The sequence below is a fragment of the Dromaius novaehollandiae genome, chromosome 26, assembly GCF_036370855.1.
Source record: "Dromaius novaehollandiae isolate bDroNov1 chromosome 26, bDroNov1.hap1, whole genome shotgun sequence".
NCBI lineage: Eukaryota > Metazoa > Chordata > Aves > Casuariiformes > Dromaiidae > Dromaius > Dromaius novaehollandiae.
In genome coordinates, this window is record NC_088123.1 from 7,128,311 (window position 1) to 7,142,661 (window position 14,351).

The 14,351-nt window shown below is 44.7% G+C and overlaps 1 protein-coding gene across 2 annotated transcripts in view; it reads right to left on the minus strand.

Annotated features, from left to right (window-relative positions):
* Nucleotides 1-14,351, minus strand: part of DUSP26 (dual specificity phosphatase 26) — a 76,315-nt gene that overhangs the window by 14,049 nt on the left and 47,915 nt on the right. For both annotated transcript variants that reach the window (XM_026122276.2, XM_026122275.2), the window contains exons 3-4: nt 8,606-8,808; nt 6,443-6,606 (exon numbers count right to left, since the gene is read on the minus strand). The gene's annotated coding sequence lies outside the window, so the exon portion shown is untranslated. The remainder of the gene's footprint in view (nt 1-6,442; nt 6,607-8,605; nt 8,809-14,351) is intronic.

Genomic DNA, 14,351 nt, shown 5'->3' on the forward strand with positions numbered 1-14,351 from the left:
GTTGGGCAATACCAGTTGAGCACTGCAACATCCATCTATCTTCGTGTTTCTCACTTTCAGAGATTTACACTGTCACATGGAAGCCTGAGGCAGAACAGGAAATTAAAGCAGATTTCCCAGTGAGACCCAATCTTTGAGTCGCTCTTCACCTCACCAGTGGGCTTACACAGACTCGCAGGGATAAAGCTAAATCGGTGCGTGGTGCTGCTTGCAGTGTTCCCCCTCCCTTGCCTCCAGCTCTGTGCAGCTACTTGATACGGAGTAAGAAAAGATTTTCAGCTTCACACACAGCCACACACACGTACACACCCTGAACTGTGGCATCCTGATCTTTATCAAATTATTTAAACACAAGGCTTTCCTGACCACAGCCCGACTGTGTAAAAACTGGTGCTGCACCGCACCCCACCGCGGACCATACGGTAGCTGCCTGCCAGCAGCGGTACTGTACTTTCAAAAGCACCTCTGCCTTTTGCAGAGAGGGAGCAGGAGGAAGAAACAACCCTCCCAATTTTGCTGTGATTTCTATCTTCCAGTGACTCAATACGTGTCCAAAGCCATTACCATCTAGCACCTGTTTAGCCACTGGTGGGAGAAAATTCCCAGAAACCAGGATGGAAAAAGACCTATTAGGACCATCTTGTCTGTCCCCTGGCCAGCACAGGATTGCTCTGCACAGTCTGTTTCCTAGTGCCCAGTCCAGATCATACTTAAAGGAGGGAATAATGTTTTTTCTCTGTGTGAGACAAAAATGTCTCTGTCCAGGTCTGAACAGTCCCTCAGTAACGCATATGTGTGCACGTGAACTGTAGAATTATCCATAGCCTCTGCCTGGGCTATGTATAAATATAATCCTTACTTACATACAGGTTCACTTCTAGTATTTTGGTAGTGATAGCCTGCTTAAAGGGAGAGCCAGAGCAGGGTCAAAAGGCCTGGCTTTATATGACAATTGGCTCTCCTATTTTCAGGTTAATATGTCCGTTTTATATGCACTGCTACACAGCAGCGTATATGGGATCCAGACAAGGTCAGGGCCTTCTTGAGCTATGTGCTATACATGTACAGTGGGAGACAGTTCCTCCCCCTAAAAATTTGAATATTCGTAGCCAAGAGAGAATAGAAAAGCAGTATTTCTGTTTTACAGATAGGGAACTAAGACATGAAGAGATTAAGTGATTTGCACCACCCATGTAAGAAATTTGATATAATTAAGGAAGAAAGCCAGCCCTCCTGAGTCAAAGGCCTTGCCTACCAAGACACCCTTGTCAGTCACCTAGCTACCTGCCTGCGAGCACCCGATATGGCAGTGCAGGCCAGTATTTTAGTGGCATCCTCTGCTCTAACACAGGGTTGAAGAGCTGAAGCTTTGCATCATGCAGCCTCATTCCCAGCTTTACTGCCATCACACTCTGACAGGTATTTTATGAGCCTGGGGACCCAACTCCTTCTGTTCATTTCAAAAACACTTTGCTGAGCAAACGGAAGCAAGGGGTGAGCAGAGCCGGTGCATCTCCCAGGCAAAGCTTCTCTTGGGTTGAATCTTTTGTTCTTTTTCCTCATTGCTTTTGCTGGCTTTGGTGATCTTTCTTCATAAGTTTCCCAAAAGTGACAAGGGCAATTTATTATGTGCGCACAAGGCCTTGGGAATCTCCTGTAGACATATCATTCCTGCTATTATCCTCCTCACATGAGGAGCGGTTGTTCTTGTCAAGCTCGCTCGCTTCCTCCCTTGCAAAAAGAAAGGATGCTGGGGATTTTTCATTAATCATTTTTACGCTGAGAGCTGCAGCTCCCGTCTGCATTCTGATCACTTCTGATCTCTGCCACCATTTTTCATGGTAGCACTTATGAGGATTGTTTTATGCTGCTTATTCGAGGTGCGTTAATGACCAACCATTCAGTGTCCACAGTGAAGCCTTAAATTTAATGTACACTCCAGTGGGGAAAATCTATTACAGCTATACATTTTCTTTCTTGCTATTCTTCTTCAAGTAAGGTGCTAGCTGCAGAGAGTGGGAGGAACGGAGGGGGAGAGAGCGGCAGGAGGGGTTTGGTTTATGGCGAAAAGGAGAGAGAACCAAGTGGAGGTTTCTGCATCTGAGCTACAGCTAGGAGCTGATGTGGGGTGAAAACTGGAATATTCAGTCAAGGAATGGACAAGGAGGAAGGGAGAATATGGCCAAAATCTAATGGTTTCAACTGATGGGAGCTCAGCATGCCCTGATTTCTGGTCCATGAGGTAAAGCAGCTGCTGACAATGTGCCGAGGTCTCTGAGCCTCATCTTTGATGACTGTTCTTATTGCATGTTGGGACAGTACCAAGCACAGTGCACTTCAGTCTCAGTCATGGTCTCTTTGCACAGATCTCTCAGTATAACAGAGCCAGTCCACAAGGATCCACAAGACTGAAGCTGAATTAATTTGGTTCTGCTCAGTCTCTGATTTCCCTGACTTCCCTGTGCATTCCCAGTCCCTGCACTGAGGAGTCCAATAGGTGGTTATTAATAATGACAAAAAGGCTTAACATTTTCTGTCAGAAGAGCACCAAGTCCTTTAGAAAAGGCGGTCATATCACGCAGCTTTCTCCCAGTTCCTCTCCAGAGAGTGGTGAAAATGTGCTATATCCAAAAATAAAACTGGACCTTGAATAAGTTGCTTCCTTTTGCTGTGCCTCTGGACACCTCCCAGCCACTGTCTGTCCTGTGTGCTAATTTTGTGCTGGCTCTGCCTGAAACAGAACATTAGACCCTGATCTTGGCATCTGGGATCAATGCCCCTTCTTTAATGTGAGAGTACTGGCACCTCCATCCATGCAGAATTAATCTCAAATGTAATCTTGTCTTTTTACATAAGGGTCAGGAACTGGCTCTTACTCTGTGTGTGCATGACTGAATACACAGTGTATTGCAATTCAGACCCTCTGACATCTCATTTTAATACAGTAAGACTGAAACAGAAGTAAGAGACTAGAAGAGGCCTTCTGGACCATGCAGTTCATCTCTGAGAAAAAATCCCATTCATAGCCTTATCAAATTCTCTCTTAAAACTGTTAGGCTTTCTCTCCCTGTGCCATTAGTCCAGGATTAGTCTTTTCAATGGTCAGAAATCTCTCTAATTTCCAGCCTAAGTTTATTCACAGTGAGGTTATATACTTTCGTTCTACTAAAAGTGTCCATTAGCTTAAATAGCAACTCCAATGCTAACACTAACAATAATAGTTAATTATGAGCTCAGAAGGGCTGTTGCTGGGGACAAAAATAACCCTGGTAATAGCCCGATGTATTTAAGCTGGGGGAAGGTAATAAATAACATCTTCAGGTTCATCTGCAATAAAATGGCATGTCCAAGAATCCAGCAGGGCAGAGATGCAGGAATGAGTGGGAAGTGGTGAGGCAGGCTCCTAGGGCAGCTGCTCAATGCAGGTGTGGTTGGACAAAGAAAAACGCGAGGAGGAAAGGAAAGAAACCTTATTCCCCAGTGTGGTGCAATTTACAGACAGCTGCTTGGTCCCCTACAACCAGGCAGAGGTGCGGAGAGAGAAAGACATTCTCACTGCTTTTCAGGCTGGACCTACATCAAACTTGTTAACGTCAACAGGAGGGAAATTGAACCGAGCTTTGTTGTAACCCTAATGAATCCTTTGCCGGTTACAGTAAATTTATTCTTTTGATTTCCCTTCCCCCCCATCTTGTTTCATGTGGTTTTTTTTTCTTTTTCCTTTTATTTAATGTTCCTTTTCTGGCAGCTTCTTCTTTTTATTTCTCTCCAATTTAAAACACAGTTAAAAAGCTGCGGTTGATTCCAATTAAATATCCCCTTTGGGATTACTAAAACACACACACACACACACACACACACACACACACACACGCACGCACAAAGACCCCCTCTTTGATTGTTTCCATGGCAACGTATTTAAATATCTCATTCACGGTGTCCAAGTGAAAAGCTGAAGGATTTGGAGAAGCTTTTTCTTTTTCTACTCCCTCGCCTCCCTCCCCCCTGAAATTACTCATGCTATAGCAGTAACTGGTGTGATAAACATACTGCACTAGCCAAGTTTTGGCTAGAACTCAGAATATACCTGGAATACACATATATATTCCTAGAATTCTACAGAAGAAGGAGAATTAAGCCAATAATATATGTCTTACAGTAGCACAGAGCTATTGTAATTACATAGGAATGGTGGAAATAATAGGAAAGTGTTGTGTCAGTAACAAGCCAGGTCAGATTCTGCTGTTCTGTAAAATAGCGTATCTGCAAAGTAACTCTGTTGGGACACAGGGGGCTGTGTTGCTGTGGAGGTGGTGTAAGAAAGCAGGGGAAAGCAGCTGATCTCTGATGATGTAGTAACCAGAAATGAACAACGGCAAACTAAGGCAAGGAAACTAATCTGCTGAGGTCTGCCTCTCTTCAGCACAGATGCAGGACCCACTTTCCCACTTACACCTCTCACACTGTAATACAGATGCATATTTGAGCTTTCTTATGGGCTTATTTCTAAAACATTCTGGTGGGAGCAAGTTCAGAGCAGCTTCCCCAGTGAAAATAAGGCTCTAATTTGGCAATATGTAGTTAAGGTACCCCTCTGAAAGATGGGGGGAGAAATTGGAGCCTGCCTCTTCACTCGTCAGCGGGCAAAGCAAGCTCCAGGTCCTGATTCTGCCCCCGCTTACCCGTGTGTGCCGGATTTGCACTGAAACCAGTGAGAATCCAAATGAACAACTGTTCCTTCAAATGCAGGTTCGAGGGAAGTGAAGAAAGCTTCCTTCTCCTTTTCAGCAGAGAGGTTGCAGTGTTGAAATCCAGACCCATACTGAGTGACTGGGTTACCAGAGAGCCACTGGAAAGACTCAGTTCATAAAATACCTGGGCTGAAGTTTCCAGCACAGTCTCAGCAATTCTGAGAAGAACTGATTCAGAAACACCCGTTAGTGCCAGGAGATCACTCTTTCAGTGTTAACTGAGTTCTTACAGAACACAAAACTACAGTGACTTTCCTGCCTAAAAATTTTCCAGTGTCCTGTCATACACTTCCATAGGAAGTGCTTGAATTTTCCTTTTGTCTGTTGGCTCAGCAATCTGTTCTGCATGTGCACACAGCCTGCTGTGTCCTCCTCCTGCCTGTATCCCAAGGACTGCAATTCATACGCAGTGCAAAGCCAGTACCTCAACATTCATGCTGTGCAAGCAGGTCTGTCAGAGTAGTCTTCCTGTCACCTTCTTTTCCAAGGTCTTTGAGAGGCTGGGCCACTGCAGCTGCTATCAGAGGAGCTGGCATGGTTTTAGCCTTTCAGCATTCCTGCTATCTTCGGACGGGAAGCAAAGCTCAGGCACATCTCTGTGGCCATGTGCAGGGCTGTGTGTTTCAGAGGTCAGCGCAGTCACGTGTGAGTTCGTGTAATGGCATATTGATGTGTATAATAATATATGTTTATGTTAGCACATGTACCTGTTCATACTTACATACACAGTGGCCACGGGGACATGGTTGTTCCAGCTCCAGGACTGCCAGAGGAAGGGATAGATTTCACTGTGCCTCACAGAAGGCCAAGTGTGTTAATAGCCATGGCATGCATGTGTCACCCATCCACACACATGCAGACGAGTGTGTAGCACTGGATCTGCAGTTTGTGTATGTACCTGGGCATGAGCAATCTATAAATCTGTCCTTAAACACAGGTGAGAGCAGGCTAGGAGGAAACCACAGTACCTGCTGTGCCCTTGACATTTTCCCCCTTCCTTCTATGCTTACAAAGCTGACTCCAGTGTGAACCTGTTGCTTTGCAGCTGTTAAATATTAGTTCTACTTTTAAAAAGGTAGTATTTTGTTTTTAAGTGTTCTATCTCCAAGTAAGGAAAAAAAAACCCAAAAGCAAAAGCACACAAGCCAAATCATCACTGCAGTAATGAGAGGAGGTCTCCTGCAAGGCACTCATTTTACCTGCTGTTCTTTTCCCTTTCTGGTGCTTTGTATTCACTCACTTCCTGACTACAAGGAACAATGTTTCTGGCTGAGTTTTCCACACCCACGCAATTGGCCAAATTTAGGGTATGAAAATTTATAATGCAGAGAGGCTGTTTTATGTGTGGCCAATATGATTCCTGCTTGCTTTTGAGCATTTCACACAGAAGACAAGGCCTCTGTCTGCCACTTGTAAGCCATTTTTCTTTCAGAAACAAATAGCTGATATAAACATAGAATTTTCTTTTCAGAGGGAAAATATCTGACCCCTTTGGGTTTGGTCAGGCAGACTGGCATTCTTTGCAACTACAGGCCTGGGTTTCTTAATCCATGAGGGGTTACAAAACAGCGTGGGCTCTGGGGCTGTCTTCAAAGAGCAGGGAAGGGAATAATCAAGTTAAGGGATGTGTGATCTGGTTGTTAAAACAGCTCAGTATCCAACATGAGCTCTTTAGTGACCTGGTCTCTTACTTTGATTCCTTAATGGGAACAAAACAGCTCCGGAGTTCTTTCCCTCCTGGGCTTGTTCCAAATCCCACTGAAGTCAATGCATCAGAACCCAGGACTCCTTGCAGCCACTGCTGATTTAACACAGAGTACATCTGCAGTTTTCATTTTTCCTTGTTCTTCTTGTTCTGGAAGCAGTGAGGAAAGAAAAACTTTCAAATAGACTCCTTAGAGATTAGGGCTTTGCAAAACTTCTAAATTAATCTGGGCTGGTGTAGCAGTATTGCCTCATTTTGCTATTTTATCACGGGGCTCAGCTCCGATGTTTTTCTTAAAATTTCAGTAGCTGAATCATGGCAAGAACATCATAATTTCAACTTTTCTTAGAAAAAGAGAGACTGAATGAAAAAAGCTTGAAAACACAAAATAAAAGCAACTTGAAGAATCAGAAATCAGAAGACAAACATGACATGCATTACAGCATTATTAAACTTGAGACTTTTTTAAAAAAAGACCAAGATATTTCTGAATGAGACTCATAATTTCTCAATGTTTGGGAGAGGCCATAGAGACTTGTGAAATGGTTCAAATCTGTAAATATCTTATTCCTGTGATCAAAGCCCATATGATTTAAGCACACATTGCACCATGTTCTCATACAAGGACTGAATAATAAATGAACATATTGGAAACTTCCTCAATGTGCATTATCTGACTATGAGAAGTGAGATGTAGTTGAGAGCAAGAAGGAAGTCTGGTGGCTCATCACAGATCTACTCAGGGAACTCTGCAAAGACAGGCATTTTGTGTAACCTTCCCCTTTGCCTGTTATATTCCATTTCTGGGCTGTCATTTCAGCAACATTTTTAACAAATGAAAACCTTCTGTGGAGTCAATAGTAATTATAGGAATTTATCACAATTGCCAATCAAGGTGTGTTGGAGAGACTCATCTTTCTTGTTTAAATTAGCTTTCACTGCACACAAACCACGAGTCATCTTCAGGAAATCAATTGCAGGAAAATTACTCCTTTCATGGTGTGACATGACCTCACTAGCCATCTTGCAGCTTAATTTCTCTCCCCAGGAACTTGGGTGGCCTCATACTAGCTGCTGTCTGGGTTAGAAGGGGACTATAGCCCTCAACTCAAAGCCTGAAATAATCTCTATGCATCTGAAAGCAATGACAGTATCAAACAAAATGCAGACTCACCTTGGCCAGTTTTGTAAATGAATGCGAGAAGAGAAGGAGCTGGCCATGCTTACACCTCAAACAGGTTCTGGTTTGCTGTTCCAAACTATGCTGCCATGAATTTGCCTTTGACTGTGCTGATACAGCTCCCATTTTAAATGGAGGCCAAGCTGACACACTTCAAGACACAATTCAACTGTGCATGTAGCTGCTAACATTTCCTCCTAGATGATTAATGCACATATGTAAGGAGTTTCTTCTCCCTTGATAATGCTGCAATGGGCAAGATCCTTCAGCTGATATATGTCAGGTTGAGAACTGACTCCGTAGGAAAGTACAGGTAAGCAATTCAAACCAATAAGGGGTTGATGATTTCATTCTGCTGATGTAGTCTATACTCCTGTCTCATGCACAGTTATCCTGCAACCCACATACTCCCATTTCTAGGTTTTGGCCAAGTACATATGTCAGGGACTATATGAACCACAGACTGACACACTTGAGAAATTAAATTAGATCATAAAATGGCCAGAGATTGCTGAGTCCCTCCCTTGACCTGGGACATTTGGAAACAATTTATTGCTTGAGTTTTACATCTCAACAAACCCTTTAGTCTGAAGCACAGCCCTGTCCTGCATTTGCTTAGGCAGATGTGCAGTGAGACTGTGACCACCTGTGGGGCAACTTTAGAAGAAAACAACAGGGCCACAGCAAACCATTCCCTGATTGCTTCTTACATTTCTGTCCCAGATGAATATCTGCTGCAATCAATGGGAATCTTTCCACTGACTTCACTGCCTTTCAGTAAGAGCTGCTGTATTTAAAGAATTTTAGGTATCTAACTACTGTTGATTTCAATGACTGTTAGGCATCCAAATGAATTTTAAAATTCTAGGCCTCAGTGATTTTTACATTGGCATAGCCAGTTACCTTCCAGGAGGGTAATTGCTGTTACACATTGCTCCAGACAAGCTAAGGACAGTGGTCACCATTTACCTGCAAGGCCTTGGTCAACTCTAGGTAGCTTATCCTGTGGTCTAGCACATCTGCAGGCGGTGATATCAGCAGTCCCTGGCACTCCTCCGTCTTTGCCTCGTCCTAGCACCGCTGTTTCCCGCTGTTGCTGCCAGCACCACTTCTGCACGACGCTCGTTCTTCCACGTTTACTGATTGGCTTTTGTCTGATTCTGACATCTATCCTGGAAGGGGAGTGATTAATTAATAGGGCTCATCATTTCACAGGAGCTACACAAGCAAGTACCTTTCCCTGCATCTTTGAGTTTTCAGAGTGCAGTTTATCCTTCCAAGGTACCTAAGTGACAGCTGCTTAAAAATCATATGGATGCCTGGCAGCTCAAACAGGAGACCGCACTGTGTAGACTATTGTGTTAACAAAAGTAAATGCACTTAACAATTTACCTTTCCCTGGCACAATATGGAGCTTGTCATTTGTGGGGGAGTAGTGCAGCTGTGAACACACTGGGGTGTTATGCAAAAATAACTTGGGCTCCAGCTCTGCTGACAGGAATTGCTCAGGGGAAAAAAAAAAATAGCTGAGATTTAATGGCTCGAAGATCAAGGAAGACGCAAGGTGAAAAATAAAATGAAGTTTATGGAATAATCACTCCTATCCACAGCTTGTCTGTTCCAGAGGATGAGCCACATCAGCTCTCATAAACTGTCACAACTGATGGAGTGATTTAAAACGTCAATGGAGAAGTACAAAAGAATTTAGAGAGCTGTGAATAATTCCTCTTGTGGGTGGCCGTGGACTATGCAAGCAGTGACTTGCAGATAAGACAAGCTTTGCAGTGCTGCTAGCAGTGCAGCTAACACCGAGGTTTCTTATTCTCCCATCTGGAAGGGTGACTGCAGACAGTGACAGTCTTGGAGTAAATCTCAGCAGGGGCTGTGTGCAGCACATGGAGAAATGACGTTTCTTTCATTTACTCCTGGGCCTGCTGGGAGTCACTCCACTAAGCCAGTGCATTTGTGCTTGTCTATAAACATGGCATCAATTGTGCACAGATGTGGTGATCTTATGGATAAAAATTAGATGTTGAAGGTCTTTGTCTGGTTCCTGACCCTATATGCAAAACACTTCATGAGGCACTGAGAGGCATAACCAAGCCACCTACCATGATGCCCAAGTTCAAGACAGCAATGAGGGGTGTAGATCACATACTGTTCAGGGATGTCAAATCCAGAGGAGAAAAGTAATAACACTGTCTCTTGGAGGTGATTTATGTGAGAGATGCAACTGCTTCTCTCCAGTGATGGGAGGGGTAGTTCTATTAATGGTGTCTTAAAACTTTTACATAATCTAGATGTGTTCCCCATTAAAAGCAGTATATATCCAAGCCTTGATAAAACACTGAATTCCAGCGCAGCAGCATTCAGTTTTACTTTGAAGCTTAGAGACAGACGCTAATGCATGGCCCTGTTAGCAGGATGTCAAGCCTGAACCGTTCTCCAGCGCTGCCCTCCCATGCAATCCTGCAGTCTGCCCCCTTAACTTTTTAGCCCATAAGTTTGTACCTCACACATCTTTCTATAAACTACTACTGTTATTCTACAGATACCACTGCAAATCTTGATGGTTTCTTCAAAGCCGTATAAACACGGTACATCGAAGTATCAGGAGCACAAAATTATGGGCTTTGTTAGGTGACTTCTTTCTCAGCTAATGAAGCGTAAAGCAAACAAGTGCTTTAAAAGGCATCTGATAGCCAAAAGAGGTTTACAGCAGCAGACACCTGGAGGAACACTGTGACCTTTGATTATGTGGAACATTTCCTTGAGCTCACTTTGGTCCATAAAGCACCCTGTAAACCCCACCTCCTCCAAAAGTCCGTGTTCCCTGCCTTCAACCTGTAAGCTGATATCTCCTCCTAATTAAAGTCAGCAGAGCTGTAATGTCCATTAAGTAAACAATTTCCAGTTCAGCAGCGTGGAGGTGGGGACAGATGCATAATATATCACTGGAGATGAAGAGGACTGTACAATTCGGGGGGGGGGGAGGGGAGTATCCGAGGGATGGGAAATTAAAAAGCCAGAACAGAAGAGGCCATCATTTAAATTCACCAGTTTCAATTTTGTGAGGTGCTTCTTAGCTGCTGCTAAATATGCCAAGAGGGGCTGAGAGATAAATGGGTCAAACTTAGCCTTTGTCAGCACTCTTGCATCTCTAAATCTCCAGGATCCTTCCATTGCTGTAATTGTTTACTGGATTCCCAGACTAAGGGAGGCATTTCCTGCATAAAAAATAGCACCTCTCTTCTCCTTCCCCTAGACTCTATTTCTTGGTCAATAATCGCTGAGGAAGACAGTTTTCCCTGCAGAGAGATATTTCCTCACCCTAAAATACACACAAATTCCAAAGATATGAAACAGTCTCCCCACAGTCCTAAAACTGAGGGAGTCAGTATCCGCTGTGCTAGAAGAGAAGGAGGGAGTGTAAGGAGAGGATCCTTTATGGGGGCTGCTGGCCACCCTGGGTCCGACCCTCTCCAGCTCGCAGCCCACACTGAGGAAAGGCACCACAGAGGAGAGACGCAGTGACAGATCTGGTCTCATCCTCAGCAGGACCTGATCCACCCTCAGCATCCACCCAGCTGAGCGCAGGGGACCAGGCACTGGAGAAGCCTGAAGGTCTTTTACACAGCACATAGGCCTCAGAGGTACAAAGCCAGGCAGCATTTTAGTGCAGTATTTCAGTGCTCTTGGCACTTGCCAAAGCTCTGTGGTAAGCTTGTGCAGAACAGGAGAGACCACTGCACTCACTCATCTCTTTGGCCCAAGAAAACCTAACTCCAGGCCTGGGCTGAAGCACAGGAGCCACTGCCAACCTTCCCTCTCTGTGAAATGGGCACTAAGGCCGGTCCAGGAGCAATCCAGCTGCAGCAGTCCCACTCCTGCCTACTGTCTGTGCACTGGCTTATTAGAGTGACTTTGAAAAAGTCATCAGCTGCCTGTTGCTGATCACCGAGCATGAGAAGTTACTGGTTACTATCACTGCCTGGTGTCTCTCAGAAGATTGCTGATCACTCTGATATGACACACATAGGCTGTGGCTGCACGGGTGCCATGACAATGCCAGCACTCTCCCAGCTCCATCAGGAGAGGGAGGCACTGCTGCTATTTGGTCCAGGAAGCCCTTTGCTTGCTTCTGAGAAAAGCATAAAAACACAACAAAATGAAACACCAGTGTCATTGCAATATAAAGCAGTCAGGGCTCTGTTCAGCCCATAATAAACACTGGTAGAAGCACAGTGGCTGTGAAACATATACATAGGAGTGAGGAGAAATCCTAAAGTTGCAGGAGAAAAACATCATGAGAATTGAGGCCAGCAGACTGTGGAGATCAGAGTCCCTTGAAGCCAGTGGGAAATGACCTGTGCTGCCAGGATTTCATCCCTGCTGAGCACCATGCCTAAAAGAGCGGGCAGCAATATGGAGCCAGCTGTACCAGGGCCCACAGCAGCCCAGTGCTCACTTAACGCCTACCCTGTGGTACTTTAGTCCAGCAGCTTGTTAGTCTCTCTCTGATGCAAATATCAAACAATTTCAATACTATTTAATGTGCTAAATGTCCAGAGGTGAAAGCCCAAGGCAGTATGGCTTTGCAGAGGAACTAGGGCACCTTAATATTGTTGGTGACTTCTAACATGTTGCTTTGTTCATGGTTTTACATACTTCCAGCCTCACTTTGCTGTATTTTTCTGGCCTATGACAGCTGAGCCTCCACTGATTTCTCTGCCATTACGGCACTGTCAGATTGGGGCAATACAGGTGAAAACAGAACCCTTGAACTTGAAAGTTAGCACAGGGATAAAACAGCAAACCAAAGCACACTCCTCCTCCTTGTAACTACTCCCGTTATCTAAATGCGATTCCTCTATCTTTCAAGTACTAAAAAGGTCTCCAGATCTAGAAGAGAACAAATAAAAGTTGTTCCACTCCCCCAAGCATCTGCTGCATGTGCTGGTGTTCTCAGCTTGCTTTAAACGACTCTCTCCCGCACTTTGTTAATTACGTGATTACAGCATCCATTGACAATGAGAAAATTAAAACTCCATGCTGCCTTTCAGACAACAGTTTATTACTCTGCAAAAGAGGCTGAATGCAATTTAGCAAAGCGCTGTGCTGAACAACCGGAATTGTTCTCTTCCACAGGCTTCCTCCTCCACTCCCACTGTTTCCCCAGAGACAGCAGTGTTTGCAGAGGCTTAATAAAGCAGGAAAGAGAGCAGGTGTGAAAGGAAACATCAATTACCATTAGCCCTGACAATCCTGGACGATCCCACCCATGGAGAAGGAGCAATGGCAGTCAATTCTGTACTTCTTTCTACGCGGATAATTAAGTGCTTCGCTTTTCTCGTAAGGGCAAAGCTGGTCAGGACTTCGGGATGGAAGGGAGGTAGGGATTGCTGTTAATCATATTTGTGCCACTGTTATGACTCTAGGCCTAGACTGAGCTCACAAGTCCACAGACTATCCCTCTCCTGAAGATCTTGCAATGTAAATACATGGAAGAACTAATGTTTCTGTCTGTACAGCTCGTTAGAGATGAGGAATTAGGGCCCAGATATTCAAAGGTGCTCGGGAGCACGTCTTTTACAGGACCTTTAGAGGAGCTGAGTCCCTAAGCAGCTTCTGATTAAGGACCAGGTTTTCCAGAGTCCAGGATCCCTCAAGATCCTTGGGGAGGGCATAAATGGCACTGGATTCTTTGGCAATCAGGCCACAGTGCAGAAGCTGAGGGCTTTACAAAGAGGGTTGGCCAAACCTTCACAGGCAGAGCCTTTGGTCCTCTTTCCCCATTATCATCCTCTTCCCCTAAACTGGATATTTCCTTGCAGCAAATTTCACAGGTCCTCCAATAGCTAAGGGGAGGTATTTACTTCCATTCCTTTGGTGCTTCCCTTATAGCTACAGCAATAATTCAGTGCATCTCCTTTTGGGGGAAAGAAAGATTACCCTTATTTTCAGCTCTTTTTTGTGTGTTTTCTTTCTTTCTCTCTCTTTTTTATTGAGCTCCAAACATTAATAATCAGCCTTCATTAACTCAGTTAATTCTTTAAATCCTCATATTCATGCCCAGCACTATAAAGCCAGAGGAGACTAATCAAAGCTAAAGAAATGGTAAAAGCTATTAAAAATCATTTCTTTTTATTTGGTAACCCTGGAGGTGTTAATATTCTCATATCACATCTTCATAATGTCATTCCTCCCAGAGGAACCCTAAGAGCTCTGTGGATTCACGAGACGCAGGAGGGCCTCCCTTCCACGCGCCTGGGAACACTTTTGAAGTGTTGAGGTCGCATGTAAGTCACGATGTCACAGGACCTTTTCTCAAAAGGCGTATTCCTGCTTCCCAGAGGACTGTTGACCTCCCTGGAGTGTGAGAAGGGTAAAGAGGGAGTTTTGCAGTCCAGAAGACTGCTGTGCATTGGGGTCCACCCTCCCTACAGGTGTTTTCACTGGGGCCAGCACAGGGGAGGGTCAGGAAGAGACTGCTGCGAGTGAGGGACCGGAGCCTCCCACGGTCCTGGCAGGCAGGAGGCTGCGACTAACACATTGGCTCTGGCATTGGCAGAGAAGCAGCCTGGGCTCCTGCCTTTCATTTGAAGAGATTAGCGATAATGGAAAACGCAGAACATTAAACAGTGGAGTGATTACATTGCGGAGGAGGGCTGGCAAACAGATTTGTCCCAATGCAAGGGTGTGAGAAAGGGGTCAC